General features: G+C 39.9%; 1 protein-coding gene across 1 annotated transcript in view; it reads left to right on the plus strand.

Moving 5' to 3' along the window:
- Positions 1-16,592, plus strand: part of LOC149024843 (protein ESMERALDA 1-like) — a 108,371-nt gene that overhangs the window by 7,841 nt on the left and 83,938 nt on the right. The window lies entirely within an intron of this gene.

The following is a 16,592-nucleotide window of genomic DNA, read 5'->3' on the forward strand; positions in this document are numbered from 1 at the left end:
GCTGGAGGCTAGGATTTAAAGAAATTCAAATCGGATCCTTGCTGTAATTTAATTTCAGATTTGAATCTCTGAGTCTAGAGTTTTCTAGATTTAGTGATTACTTAAATTCAGGACCACCAAATGAGAGCCCAAGGGTTTTGCCAGCACCCTATGGCCTCTACCAGCAACCCCAGTAATTTCGTCCAAATTTAGGGTATTTTGGCAATTTTATCAATTTCGTGGTGTCCTAGGTCTGGATCCCTTTGAGTCCAGTTAGTTGTCTGGACTTTGGACCCTAGATCTATTTTTCTTTTCTCATTTGGATTAGTATTTGTTGAGCTATTGCAGAGTCCTTGTTTGGGTGTGATTCCCAGTTGTGCTGGGATCCCCTAATGATGTGAACCCCAATTTTCGGGTTAGGTTTTCTAGAATTGATTCCCTAAAATTAAGGTTTGCCCAGAATCTTCCAGCAATCTAATGAAGAATTCGTGAAATATGGAAAGATTAGGGTTTTATCAAAACCTAAGATGGTTTCTTATGAGATGATGGGCTGTTGTGGATCTCTAAAGAAATTATGGGAAAACCTTAGGGACAAGTTAGGATTGTCGATGAATCACCCATAGGATGGTTTGAGATACCCAGGAATAATATGGGATGGAACGGAATTAGGGTTTCAAAATAGAATTGGGTTTGAGAAAGGATCTTATGATGGATATGGCCCCACCTAGGGTGTCGGCCAAGGAGAGAATTCTGGTTCACATCACCTCACTTGAGCCTACTTTTATTAGGACCCCATATCTACTCTTATAATCCTAATTGGATCTCTCTAGAGTAAGTTATGATAGAGTCCTTGTTTATGTGAGAGGTTGTTAGTCAAGTCAGAGTCCTAATTAGAACTAGTAAGTCAGTTTGAAGTAAAGTAGGTTTCCTAATTAGAGCCTTACTTTTTTCTTATTTTAAGGCTATAAATAAAGCCTCCTTACTCTGTAATTAACAAGTTGAATTGAATAAAATTTTCGAGTTTTGAGGAAATCCAAGTTGTGGCTTTCTTGGGAGGGCCACGGCGGCATTAAGAGTTCTTCTTCTTCAATTTCCAGCAGCAACTCAATCATTACAGAAGCTTGACTTCTATGACCAAGTAAATACATCCCCTCCCCCTGCCCATTCCAGCCCCCTTCTCCCTCTCGCTAACCTACTCAAGTCTCCCCACCCTCTTCCTCCAGACCTTCCCAGCCCCCTTCCAACCCTGCAGCTCCCTTAGAATCTCTCTGCTTTCAATCCTAGATCATCCCCTACCCTTCCCCAACCCTAATCCTTAGGTACAACCCATTCCCCTTCCCCTTTCTTTTTCTTTTCTTCTTTTCTACCCTGCGGCAGCATAGAAAAACCAGAAACCTAAACCCAGAATTTTAGCTAACCCGAGAACACCTATATCTCTCCAACCCCATCTCCAATCACCTCACCCTTTTAGGATTAGCTTCCCCGACCCATCACCCACACTCAATCCCAAACCCAGGCCAATCCAAGAATCCTAAACCCTATAGGACTCTTCAAACCTATCCTAAACCTACTAGGAATGACCTAATCACACTAGAGCTAACCTGAAAATATAAAATAGCAACAACAGCCCCTTCCCCAGCCCAACCAAAATCCAATACTGTTGGATTCTATTAGGAGTCTAATAAGAGTTTGTATAAGAGTTAAATTATAGTTTGCATTCATGTAAACTTCTATTTCTTGTAATATTCTACTTTCCACTTATTTATAAATAGAGGGCTTGAGATCATTGATCTAATAAGCCATTCTGCCAAACATTGTATTTCAACATGGCATCAGAGCCTAAATTCGATTTGGGAAGCGACCTACCTTCTTCTTCTTCTGATTTTTTTTTCAAACCCATCGCCAATCTTCAGTTTTAGGCAGTTTTTCAGTACCATCTTGGTCGCCAACTGAAACAGAAAAAAAAAGAAGAAGAAAGAAGAAGACGACGATTCAGTTCCGTAACTGAAACAGAAAAAAAAGAAAAAAAGAAAGAAGAAGACGACGATTCTGTTCCGTCTCGATTCAATGAATAAGAACAGAAAACGAGAGGAAAGAAGAAGAGAAGAAGAAATCAGCAAGAAATCAAGGTAAACTTCGAATGAACATTTCAACCTTGAAAAGGTCGAAATTTGACTTGACTTCACTCCTGCAATTTTTTTTCTGAAAACTCAATTCGATTCTTCATCTGATTGGAGCCTGCGATTTCACTATACCCCCCCCCCCCCCCCCCCCCCCCCCCCCCCCCCCCCCCCCCCCAAGCTTGGTTAGTCATCTGAAACCTTCGATTGGGGTTTTTCTATTAAGGTTCTTCGACTGGGGCTGTTCTCCTTAAGCCTGCGATTGAGAAATTGACTCTTCATCTGAGGTAATTCGATTAGCCCAAATAAAATACATATTTGAGGGTTATTTTGGTAAATTTGCTTTACAGGGACTTATATGTAAATTTGTATAAGTTCTGAGATTTATTTGCAAATTCCGTTTTTTCAAGGACATATTTGTCATTACTGAAAAAAAAAAAAAAAAAAAAAAAAAGAAGAAAAAGAAAAAGAAAAAAAGAGAGGTAGATCTGTTTGGGTTGTTTGGCTATTGCATTCTACGACATTTCTGTTACTTCGAAAGGGTGAAGACTGAAGAACTATTGAAGGTACAGCCTTGACCACTGCTTCCTCTACTACCCATACCAACACCTACCTTGCTACTTGTCGGTAAAACCTTTACAAGCTTTCAAGCTTCTTCGGTTTCTACTCCTTGGATCATTGATATGGGAGCTACAGATCATATGACAGGTTTATCCTCCTCTTTCTCACAATATTCTCCAACTTCTGGAAAGGATAAAGTTCGAATTGCTAATGGATCCTATTCTTCCATTGCTGGAAAAGGGACCATTCAGCATTCTCCATCACTTTCTTTGTCTAAAGTTTTACATGTTCCTTCTTTCTCTACTAACTTGCTCTCTATCAGTAGTCTTACACATGACTTGAATTGTAAAGTAACTTTTTTCCCATCTTACTGTGTCTTCCAGGATCTGGTCACGGGGAAGGAGATTGGACGTGGTAAACTAGACAATGGACTTTATTTGCTCGAGCCGATTGGAGAATCTACGTCCACGTTTGACTACATCTTATAATCCGGTCCATTCGGTAATATCGGACCTTCAGGCCTGTGCATCGTAGGCTAGGTCACCCCCCTCTAGGAACTCTTAAGAAAATATTTCCTGATTTGGTTTCTTCTTATAATGAAAATAATTTTTTTGTGAAGCTTGCATTTTTGCAAAACAGACTCGTTCTACTTATTTACCTTCTCTTTATAATAGAAAACCTATTCCTTTTATGCTAATTCATACCGATGTGTGGGGTCCCCGCCGACGTGTGTCTACATGCGGCCATAGGTACTTTGTTACTTTTATTGATTGTCACCTCTCGTTCTACATGCATTTATCTTTTAAAACAAAAAAATGAGGTTTTCCGATGTTTTCGTGACTTTCATAATATGATTAAAACTCGGTTCAATGCCACCGTGAAGATCCTTCGCAGATGACAATGGCATAGGAGTATATTGATGGTGAATTTCAATGATATCTCTCTGATTCTGGCATAATACATCAGACCAGTTGCGTTGATACGGCTGCCCAAAATGGGGTTGTCGAAAGGAAGAATCGGCATCTCTTAGAGATAGCCCGTTCCATTATGATTTTTATGAACGTCCCTGACCAATACTGGAGTGACGCTATTCTCACTGCTACTTACCTTATGAATAGGATGCCCGAGAGGATACTTGGTTTTAAATGTCCTAATGAGATTCTTCAGGGAGCCTCTTCTTTTGTTATTCCCCCAAAGATTTTTGGATGTGTGTGTTATGCCAAAATCATAGCCCACCAGAGTAAGCTAGCTCCACGCAGCCTACGCTGCATATTTTTGGGGTATTCTGCTACTCAGAAAGGGTACAAATGTTATCATCCTCCTTCCAGGAAAACTATTGTATCCATGGATGTAATTTTTAATGAGTCTTGCCCTTACTATACACCTCTCCAGGGGGAGAGTCCTAGAGGAGAGGTGTTCTTTCCGACTCTAGATCTTCCTTTCACACACCAACACAACTTAAGAGTCCCAGAAGAGTTTCCTACCCAGGGGGAGACTTCGGCCAGTATACCTGAGGATTCTCCCCCTTCGATTTCTGAACCATGTGAAGAACCTAGCCAGGGGGAGACCACTCCTGTGAGACACACTGTTGGGGTCTTTCAAAACCAGATTGACCGGAATAAGGAGGTGAAGACTTATCAGAGGAAGAAATACAACCGGCTAAAGCAGGTGATACGTTACCACTTCCGGCCTCTGCGCTCAGAATCGGATTCTACCGAGGTATCTTCTTCCAATCTTCCTATTCTTTGTTAGAAAAGGGGTCGGATCTTGTACTCAACATCCCATAGCTAAATATGTTTCTTATAACTCTTTGTCGACTCCTACCGTGCTTTTATATCTTCTCTATCATCGTATCTGTTCTAAAAGTTGGCGGAAGCCTATGCTTGATAAGAGATGGAAGGAAGCTATGGTAGAGGAAATGCAGGCAATGAAGAAAAATGACACTTGGGAGCTGATTACACTTCCTCCAGGAAAAAAACCAGTGGGCTACAAATGGGTATTTGTGGTTAAACAAAATATGGATGGATCAGTTAACAAGTTGAAAGCTAGACTAGTTGCAAAGGGGTTTACCCAGACCTATGGGATTGATTATCAGGAGACCTTTGCTCCTGTTGCGAAACTAAATACTGTTAGAGTTCTGTTGTCTGTAGCTGTGAACAAACACTGGAACTTGCACCAACTAGACGTAAAGAATGCCTTCTTACATGGGGAGTTAGCAGAAGAGGTCTATATGGAAATCCCACATGGTTTTTCCGATGACAATATCTGCAGGGGAAAGTCCGTTGGTTGAAGAGGTCAATATATGGGTTAAAACAGTCTCCTAGATACTTGGTTTGGACGCCTATCAAGGCAATGACTTCTATTGGGTACAAGCAAAGCAATGCTGATCATACACTATTTGTCAAGAAGTCAGGTACTAACATCACACTTCTCATTGTTTATGTAGACGATATTGTCATCACAGGGAATGATGGTAAAGAAATTCAAAAGCTGAAAGACTTTCTTGGCAGAGAATTTGAAATTAAAGATCTAGGAAAGTTACAGTATTTCTTAGGGATTGAGGTGGCTCGATCAAATAAATGTATATTCCTATCCCAAAGAAAGTATGTCCTAGATCTATTATCAGAAGTGGGAATGTTGGGGTGCAAAGCAGTTGATACCCCTATTGAAGCTGGAGCTAAACTTAAAGAAAAAGAGGGAGAACCAGTGGACAAAGGAAGATACCAAAGGCTGGTAGGGAAGCTTATTTACTTGTCCCACACCAGGCCAGACATCGCTTATGCTATAGGGATAGTGAGCCAATTCATGCATGATCCATATTTAGCTCATATGAAGGTTGTTACCAGAATACTACAGTATTTGAAGGGAACTCCTAGAAAAGGAGTACTTCTATCACCCACCGATAATCTAAAAGTAGAAGCATACACTGATGCAGACTGGGCTGGATCTCCAGACAGGAAGTCAATTTCAGGTTAATGTACCTTTGTTGGAGGTAATCTAGTTACTTGGAGAAGTAAGAAACAGAATGTGGTAGCTTTATCTAGTACCGAAGCTGAATATAGAGCTATGGTTCGTGGAGTTTGTGAGCTATTATGGTTGAAAGGCTTGCTGCAAGATATTGGAGTTCAAGTTCCAAACCCTATGATGTTATATTGTGACAACAAGTCTGCTATTAGTATTGCTAATAATCCAGTGCAATGATCGAACTAAGCACATTGAAATTGACAGGTTTTTTGTCAAAGGAAAGTTGGAACAAGGGCTTATCTGCATGCCTTTTGTAAGATCTGGAGACCAAGTAGCAGATGTTTTCACTAAGGGTTTGAAAGAAAGAGATTTCCTTCCTATTGTAGGCAAGTTGGGCATGACTAATATCTATGCCTCAACTTGAGGGGGAGTGTTGGATTCTATTAGGAGTCTAATAAGAGTTTGTATAGGAGTTAAATTAGAGTTTGCATTCATGTAAACTTCTATTCCTTGTAATATTCTACTTTCCACTTATTTATAAATAGAGGGCTTGAGATCATTGATCTAATAAGCCATTCTGCCAAACATTGTATTTCAACAAATACCTTATTTCCTAAAACCTGTTGTATAAACCCTAACCAGAAACTAAACAACAGCAGCAGCCGAACCTGTCTACCCTTCTTCTTAGCCTTTAAAACCCCTGAAAATTAACTCTAAACTAAGTCCCAGAATGGAAACTAAATTACAGCAAGGTTACAAGCTCAAAACCTGATCTTCCTTGTTTGTAAACCTGGCTGAACCCTTCTAGGGCATTGCCTTATCATCCTAAATCCTAATTACTCTAAGAAATCTCCTATTGCAAGCCTATACAGCCTCTAAAGATTGCTTGTTCCCTGAGAAAGGATCCTGGAGTGAGCCTAAATCTAGGGCAACATCATTATAAACCCAAGAATTTGGTTCACATCATTTAGGGTTTCTAGGGGGAGGTTAGGGTTCCTAATTGGGATCAAGTCCAAGGGGAAGTGAGGGGAAGATAATCCTAAAAAGGAACTGGATTTAGGTGAAGGGCTTGAAAGATCTAGATTTAAGAAGGCTAGGGTTTCTAGGGTTTTTGAGAATTTAGGGCAGAAAAGGAGTTGGGCTTTAGACTACAGTTTGGTTGGTCCGATTGGGCTGAAATTTAGAGGGAAGAACACTAGCGTCGGGGCGATGAGGTTCTTAAAGTTTGGGACAGATCTAACTGTTAGATTGCTGTAGATCTGACCTTGAATTTTAGGTATTTTGAGAAGTCCAAAAATTCGATAAAAAATAAAGAAAAAAATAGAAATAAAAAAGGACATAGGGATTAGGATTTAGGGGAAAAAGAAGGGATCCAGTCTTTCTAGGGTTTAATGAGATGGTTAGCCAAAGGTTGGGATCGAAAACTAGGGGAGCAGAGGGAGGGGGAAGAGGTTTCCTAAAGGGATTGGGACGTGGGAGAGGGGAGGGGATGACCTAGGGTTTAGGATTTGGGAAGAACTATGGCTGCCACTGCCTTGGGGTGGGTGAAAACAAGAAGGCTGCGATTGGAGGAAGAAGAAGAAGAAAGGTAGGCCGTAGGGGCAGGGGTGGGGGCATGTTATACTTGTAGAAGAAAGTGAACTTGAATAATTGCAACAAATCCATGCAAGACAAGAGCTGTAGGTTTCCTCCTTGGAAACCCTATGACTCCACTTAATTCTCCTTCAAACTCAGTTTTATTAATCAATCATAAGCTGTCTTGTTAGGCTATATTTATGGCCTTGCATGAAGGATTCATGCTAGGACTCAACATTAGAAAGCAAATCAAACTAGGACTCTTAATTGGACTAAATTGGATGCAAAAGTGCATAACAGACAGGAAGTCTTAACTAAATAAGAGGGCAAACATATAAGGACTTCTAATTTAAGAAGGAATCCCTTGTTAGATGGGACTCCAAATTAGGAGCCAAAACAAAGAACTTCTACTTCACTTAGGACTCTCATTCTACCAAGGGCGCTTAACTAACTAATCCTAGGATGATTCAAATTACAAAAGAACAGTAGGAATAGTTTCTTAGTAGAATTTGGACTACTACTACAGGAATCCTTCCCTAAATAGGACTCTTTTGTACTTGCCTAGGACTAGCTCAATAACAAAATAAGATTAGGACTAGAGTCCCTATAACATTCTGCTTCTTTTTAGGTCAAGTTGGGTTGGATCAGGGGCCCCAAAATGACCAAAATGCCCACATGCTGCCTGAATTTCTCTGGGTTGCTGGCAGGGCCATAAGGTACTAGCAACCTCTTGGGCCTTCTTTTGGTGGTCCTGGATCCGGTTCACATAGAACCTCAGCACAATCTAATGGATAAATTATCAGATAACAGAGATTGATTTTCAGTCGTGCGTGCTCTGAAATACTCTTTAAGCACCCTGGAACAACATTTAGAAACAAATAACAAGACCCTTAACCTTATTCCAGCTTAACGGGGGTATATGGGCGTCCAGTAGAGGCTATATCAGTAACAGATATAAGAGAAGTAATAGGGAATCAAAGGAAGTGAAAATGATAAATAAGTAAAAGAAGTTAAAGCTGTTGAGGTAGCATACCAGGATCATCCCCCTCCAATGGGTTGGCTACATGGCCCTTGTCTTCTGAATAACTCTATCCACCGTCATGCTAGGTTCAAGCCTATGTATATTCTTTCTTACCTTTTCTCCTATGGAAGGCGTGCCCCTAACTCATTCTTTTCTTGAATTCAAGCTAAATTAATCCTTCTTTTCCTTATAACACCTATCAATTTTAAACATTCTGCCGCATACACCCCAAGCATTCCAGCCCTGTAGGACTTTTGCTGAGGCTTTAAATACGCTGGTCATACAGCACTCTAGGTGAACCTCTCCACTTCATGCATCCACTTTAATTCTTTCTATGCTTCATTCTTTACGTCACCCTTTTTTTTTTTTTATAATTGACCACAGATTTCTAAAGTGGTTTTCTGTGGTGCCTTTGTTTACTAAATTCGCATCATGCCGGTGTCCATCATAGTATAACTAAAACAACATGTCATGTATTATGTCTTCATTTTGGTAATCTTAAAGCTTCTTCTTTCCAAGATTTGCCTCTATTATTCTGACTTTCTTTTCATCCTTGGTTTTGTCTCATCCACCAAAACAATGTCATCGTAGAAGAGCATACACTACAGGGCCTACCTTCAATGCTATTGATTGGATCAGCCATGATCTGTGTAAATAGGTTAAGGGCTTAAGGCTGATCACCATGTAACCCAATTGTAATTAAGAATTTGTTGCTTTGATCTGCTAGAAATTTCATACTAGTCATATGCCCTTATACATATCAATAAGTAGGTAGCTTTTGTTATGGATCTACCTTGCACAAAGCCAAACTGACCCACTGAGATCTGAGTCTTCTCAAACGGGCTTTCAAAACCTTCTCCCAGGTTTCATAATGTGACTCAGCAGTGTTATGCTTATATAGTTATTGCAGCTTTAAAGATTGTGATAAATGTAAACTAGAGGTGAACGACACCAAAGAGGGAGAAGAAGAAGAGAATAAGAGGGGAGAGATTGCGGTCGAAGAACTAAACCAACTATTCTCCCACATGATGCCAGTCCATATTTGTTGGTTGGTTTGTTTATTTAGATTGTTATTTCTTGTTGCCTAAGTAAGGGTATTTATGTAGTATTGTACTTTCCACTTCATTATAAATAAAGGGCTTGGGATCACATTGATCCATTAAGCCATTCTACCATAATCGACTCTCTCAACATGGCATCAGAGCCAAAAGTCGGTTAGGGGAGAAAAAGTACAAACAAGAAAGAAGAAAAAGGAAATTAATTATCTCTTAATTTCTCTCTCTCTCTCTCTCTCTCTCTCTCTCTCACTCTCTCTCTCTTACCTCTCACTGATGCTACAATCTGCAATCTGCATCTCCATTGCCTTGACCTGCAATACTTGCAACCTCCATCGCCTTGCCTACAAACCCTAATAGACCATCATACCTGCAACTATTACCACCCTCGCACCAATCGACCCTGTAACCTCCTTCGCCTTGCCCTACAAACCCCCAACAAACCATTGCACCTGCAACTATTACCACCCCAGCACCAATTGACCTTGTTTGCCCCTTTTTTCTTTTTTTTTTTTTTAATCACAAGAGCACTAATCGACCCTCTACCTTCCGCCATGCTTTCTTCGTCTAGTTTTCTTCCATCGCCTCTATATTTCGACCTCTGGTTTTTCTTTTGAACCAACGATACTAGTCTCTTTTTGAACCAACAAAATTCATTTAAAAAAAGAAAGAAAGAACTGATGTTGTTCCTTATCGTATGAATCCCTATATTTATTTGAATGGTTAGGCTATTCAATTTTGTGACGTTTCAGTTGTTTCGAATGGGTGAAGATTGAAGAACAACAAAAAGTTTTTTTAAAAACATGACAACAACCGATGGTACTTCTGCTGCCACTGGCTCCAAACATTATCCTACTCTTCCTCCTCTTTCGGTATGGTTTGATGGGACAAATTATTTGATTTGGTCTCGATTTGCAGACTTGACTATTGGCAGAAGAAGACTTATTGGCCACATTTTGGGTACTACAATCAAGCCTACAACTGGCGGCACTTCTCAGGATAAGTGGATCTCGAATGACTCTCTCATCATGTCGTTTCTTTTGAATTCCATTAATCCTAATATTGCTAGGAGATATTTATCGCTTAATATAGCAGCCGAGATCTGGAAGACAACAACAGAGATATATGGACGGGGAACTATCCACAGGTTTGTGAGCTATGGAAGAAACTTCATGAGACTACCCAGAAGGAACTAACTATAGTTCAGTACCATGCTAAATTACGCTCTCTTAGGCAGGAGTTAGATCACTATAGGGACTATCACCCCACGAATCTTGATGATGTGGCTGCCTATAGGAAGCATGTTGCTAAGATTCGGGTATATAACTTGTTGGCTAGTGTGAATATAGAGTATGATCAAATTAGGGTGCAAGTATTGAGTCATTCAACCTGGTTTGAATATAGAGTATGATCAAACAGGGTGCATGTATTGCGTCGTTCAACCTGGTTTGAATATAAAGTATGATCAATTAGGGTGCAAGTATTGAGTCATTCAACATTTCCTATACTAAAAGAATCTTATGCCCTTGTTCAGTGTGAGGAAAGCCATCGTTTGGCCATGTTTTATGCTCCTATTGTGAAGAAATCAGCCTAAAATCTGTTACCACCAAATATAATTCAACCATGGAGATTATCAACTGTGAGCATTGTCATAAACCATATCATGCCAAGGCCACTTGTTGGAAGCTCCATGGTAAGCTTGCTGATCTTGAGCTTTAAAGGGCACAGAGAAGGGGAAAACCGAAGGCTAATCTTTGTGAGACTGTTCCCACGGCACCCTCTGCAGATATTGGTTTTTCATAGGAGGAATTAGCTACTCTGCGACGTGCCGACGTATTATACAATCTTCTACTGCTGGTGTAGACTCTACTATTGCTCCTTCTATTACCCCTACCAACTCCTAATCTTGCTACATTAGGTAAAACTCTTACAAGCTTCCATGTTTCTCTGGTTTCTCCTCCTTAAATCATTGATATAGGAGCCACAAATTATATAATAGGTTTACCTCTTTTTTCTTACATTATTCTCCAACCTTAGGAAAATATAAAGTTCGAATTGTTGATGGCTTTTATTCTTCCATTGCTAAAAAAGGGACTCTTCAACATTCTCCATCACTTTCTTTGTCTAAAGTTTGCATGTTCCTTCCTTCTCTACTAACTTACTTTCTATCAGTAGTCTTACACGACTTGAATTGTAAAGTGACTTTTTTTCCCATCCTATTGTGTTTTCCAACATTTAGTAATAGGGAAGGAGATTGGACGTGGTAAACTGGACAATGAACTTTATCTGTTGGGGCCGATTATAGGATTTACTTCTGCATTGGCTAGATCTTTTCATTAGGTCCATTCGGTTATGTCTGACCTTCATTAGTGGCATCGTAGGCTAGGTCACCCCCTATAGGAACTCTTAAGAAAGTATTTCCTGATTTAGTTTCTTCTTGTAATAAGGACCAATTTTTTTGTGAAGCCCGCATTTTTGCAAAACAGACTTGTTCTACTTTTTTAGCTTCTCTCCATAATGGAAAATCTATTCTTGTTGATTTAATTCATACTGATGTGTAGGGCCCTTGCCGACTTATGCCTATTACTGGCCTTATATACTTTGTTACTTTCATTGATTGTCACTCTCATTCTACTTTGATTTATTTAGAAAAAAAATGAGGTTTTTTTATGTTTTCGAGATTTTTATAATGATCAAAACTCAGTTCAATGCCACTGTGAAGATTCTTTGCAGTGACAATGGCATATAGTACATTGATAGTGAATTTTAAAGATATCTCTTCAACTCTGGCATAATACACTAGACCAGTTGTGTTGATATGGTTGGCGGCTACCTAGAATGGAGTTATCGAAAGAAAGAACCAGCATCTATTAGAGATTAGCCATTCTATTATGATTGTTATGAATGTCCTTGACCAATATTACAGTGATGCTATACTTATTGTCTCTTACCTTATGAATAGGATGCCCAATAGGATACTTAGTTTTCAATGTTCTAATAAGATTCTTCAGGGAAACTTTTCATTTATTATTTTCCCAAAGGTTTTTGGATGTGTGTGTTATGCTAGAATCATAGCCCACCAGCGTAAGTTGGCTCCCTGCAGCCTACGCTTCATCTTCCTGGGGTATTTTGCTACTCAAAAAGGGTACAAAATGCTATCATCCTCCTTCTAGGAAAACCATTGTGTCAATGAATGTCATTTTTAATGAGTCTTGTCTTTATTATACACCTCTTAAGGGAGAGAGTCCTAGAGCAGAGGTGTTCTTTCCAACCCTGGATTATCCTACCACACATATGGACTTACACACATCACCACAACACAACATAGAGGCCTTAGAAGAGATTCCTGGCCAGGGGGAGAATTCAGCCCACATACCAAAGGATTCTATGTCTCCCCCTTTGTTTGAATTTTATGAGAATTTTGGTTAGGGGGAGACCACCCTGTGAGACACACTATTGTGGTCTTCCAAACAAAATTAACCAGAATAAGGAGGTGTAGACGTATCAGAGGAAGATCTACAATCAGCCAAGAAGGTGGAGAAAGTTAGCATGGTGCCACTCTAGTCTTCTACTGCATAATCAAATTCTATTGTTCTCCTTAAGTTATCCGCTTCTAATCTTCCTATTATTATTAGAAAAGGAGTTAGATCTTGTACATAGCATCCCATAGCTAAATGGGTTTTCTATGATCCTTTGTTTGACTCCTACCATGCTTTTGTATCCTTTTTATCATCCGTTTCTATTCCTAAGAGTTGTCAGGAAGCCTATGCTGATAAAAGATGGAAGGCAGCTATGGTAAAGGAAATGCAGGCATTGAAGAACAATGATACTTGGGAGCTGGTCACACTTCCTCAAGGAAAAAAACCTATGGGCTATAAGTGGGTGTTTGTGGTTAAACAGAATATGGATGGATTGGTCGATAGGTTGAAGGTTAGACTAGTTGCAAAAGGGTTTACCCAGACTATGGGATGGATTATTGTGAGACCTTTATCCCTGTTGCAAAATTGAATATTGCTAGAGTTATGTTGTCCGTAGCTTTGAACAAAGATTGGAACTTGCACAAACTAGATGTGAAGAATACCTTCGTACATGGGGAGTTGGAGGAAGAAGTTTATATGGAGATCCCACATGGCTTCTCTCTGGTGACAGTAGTGCAAGGAAAGTTTATCATTTGAAGAATTAAATTTATGGATTGAAACGATCTCCTAAATGTTGGTTTGGACACCTCTAGAAGGTAGTGATCTCTATTGGGTACAAGCGAAGTAATGTTGATCATACACGGTTTGTTAAGAAGTTAGGTTACCAATATCACTCTTCTCATTGTTTATGTGGATGATTTTGTCATCATAGGGAATGATGGTGAGGAAATATAGAGGCTAAAAGACTTTTTCGGCAAATAGTTTGAATTTAAAGACCTAGGGAAGCTAGAATACTTCCTAGGAATTAAGGTGGCTTGGTCAAAGAAGGGTATGTACATATCTCAGAGGAAGTATGTTCTAGATTTATTGTCTCAAGTGGGGAATCTTGGGGTGTAAAGTAGTTGGTACCCCTATTGAGGCTGGAGTTATTCTCAGAGAGAAAGAGGGAGAACCAATGGATAAAGGAAGATATCAAAGGCTAGTTGGAAAGCTTATCTACATATCCCACGCTAGGCTTGACATTGTATATGCCGTGGGGTTGGTGAGCGAGTTTTTGTGTGATCCATATTTAGCTCATATGAAGACCGTTACTAGAATATTGTAGTATGAAAAAGGGATACTTTTTGTCACCCACGGATAATCTAAAGGTAGAAGCATATACTGATGCAGATTGAGCTGGGTCTCTTGACAAGGAGTCTATTTCTGGTTATTGTACCTTTGTTGGACGTAACTTACTTGGAGGAGTAAGAAACAAAATGTGGTAGCTTTATCCAGTACAGAAGCTGAATATAAAGCTATGGTTTGTGAAGTTTGTGAGCTATTATGGTTGAAAAGTCTACTAGAAGACATTAGAGTTCAAGCCCCAAGCCCTATGATGTTGTATTGTGACAATGAGGCTGCAATTAATATTGTCAATAATCCTGTGCAATATGATCGAACCAAACACATAGAGATTGACAAATTTTTTTGTGAAAGGAAAGCTGGAACAAGGGCTAATGTGTATGCCTTTTATGAGACTTGGAGACTAAGTGGCCGATATTTTCACCAAGGGTTTGAAGGAAGGAGATTTCCTCCCTATTGTTGGCAAGTTGGACATGACTAACATCTATGCCTCAACTTGAGGAGGAGTGTTGGTTGGTTCGGTTTATTTATTTAGATTATTATTTTTTGTTGTCCAAGGGTATTTATGTAATATTGTATTTTCCACTTCATTATAAATAAAGGGGCTTGGGATCACATTGATTAAGCCATTCTACCACAATCAACTCTCTCTACAATATTAATAGAAAGGCTAGCTTAAGAAAGATACTTCTAAACTGATTACAATACAATATTATGTAAATTTTGGAACTCTGATTGCCTGAGTCGAATAGGCTCTGCCCTCGGTAAACCTCTCCGTACTGATGCAAAAACACTCAACATGTCTCAGCTCTCCTATGCAAGGATCTTTGTGGACTTCTCTACTTCCAAGGATCTCCCCTCTCTCATCACCATCGCCGATGATCTAGGCCTCAAGTATAATCAAGTAATTGTTTTTGACTGGATCCTGTCTCGCTGCGATATTTGCTTCTCGTTTGGCCATGAATCGAAGGGATGCCCCTTTGCTTCTTTTCATCAATCAAATCCATCAGCTTCTGCAAGCTTGACTCCTAAAGAAATTATGACTTATGCCAGTGTTTCTTAAAAAATGATCAAGATAAATGTGCTAGAGAAAATCACCATACCGGTGCCCTCTACAGTCGAAGCTCCTGGTTCTCTGCTCCCGTTGAAGACCGCCGGAGTTCTATCTCTTGCAGAATTTACTTACCATCGAAGAAGATGAAGGGAAAAGGCTATCTCTGTTCCTGCGCCCTCGATCCCTGACTCTTCACCTTTCAAAACCTCTGATGGTGACCTTTCGGCAAAACTAGTTGACTATGCAAATCTCCTTACAAATGAAGATGTTGATGACCTTGAAAAGCTTGCGCCTGTGATCGTTGCTGCTACTCCTGGGATAGTCGACTAGACCATTGAGGTACCATGTACTCTCCCCCCTGAATCATTGTCATTATCTTTTCCATTTGGTGATATGAGAGCTCTTTTTAAACCCTCACCGCCCAAAGACCTCTGCAACACCCTCAAATTCCATTCGCACTTCCCTGAACCCCCTTTACACGCTAACTCAAAGCCCCTTTTTGTCACATCCACCCTATAATCCACCCAGGGGGTACCCTATTTGGATTACTCGGGGAAGTAATCCACAGCCCAAAAGATCAAGTTTAGGAACGATCATATCCACTTAGCACAATAATATAATCAAAAGCAAAAACAAATCGTTGTATTCAAATAATTTAATAATAAGAGTCAAAAAAGGATCTCAGAAGGATCACAAAGAACATCAGAGTGTGGAAATGATACAAATAGGATAAATAGTCAAAGTGTGAAAAGAAGGGGGAAACCCAACCTATAATAATAGCGGAAGGTAGATCGATTAAAAATAAGGGTTACAACCGGTTCCCAAAGTGACAAGGGAACAAACTAAACTATGGTCTCAACAAATCAAATAAAAGGTTAAAAAGAGAATGAGACGATATCCCATCCCTAGCTCACAAGTGCAAAACCGAACTGCTCCAAATAAGTCTCAATCTCGGACTGCTAGTCTTTATCAACGTGTTCACCGTAACCAGGGTGGTACGAGTCACCAACTTGGTCTTTAGAGTGTTGACCATCATAGTCAACAGTAGTAGTACCTGCAGAAAAGTCTAACAAAATATGTTGCAAAAAAGAGTGAGTTCAAAATAACTCAGCAAGGCAGGTTATTCCACAAAAACATAAATCACATGATGCACAACGGCATATGACATAGACGAGCAGAGAACAACCAAGAGCGGCTCAGGAGACAGCTAAGCTAACCACCTGGGTAAGTCCAATCCGACGGGGGATGGTGCTCCCCCGGACAATCCATGGGGGGTTCGTCACCGCCTCTCACATCACCATAAATCACATGATAGCATGATGCAATATGACATTAGACATACGATGCATGTATGAATCTAACCATATGTATGCTGGTCTCTATTGGTAGACATGCTTTAAGTCATAACACTATACTTTCTTTGGGTAAGTCTCAATCACTCAGAGACCGGGGGAATTGGGACCTGCATCCCTCTCGGACAATCCATGGCTGGGGTTTCAGTCA

Source organism: Hakea prostrata, chromosome 2, assembly GCF_041222555.1.
Source record: "Hakea prostrata isolate BN-2017 chromosome 2, UWA_Hpros_2, whole genome shotgun sequence".
Classification (NCBI taxonomy): Eukaryota; Viridiplantae; Streptophyta; class Magnoliopsida; order Proteales; family Proteaceae; genus Hakea; species Hakea prostrata.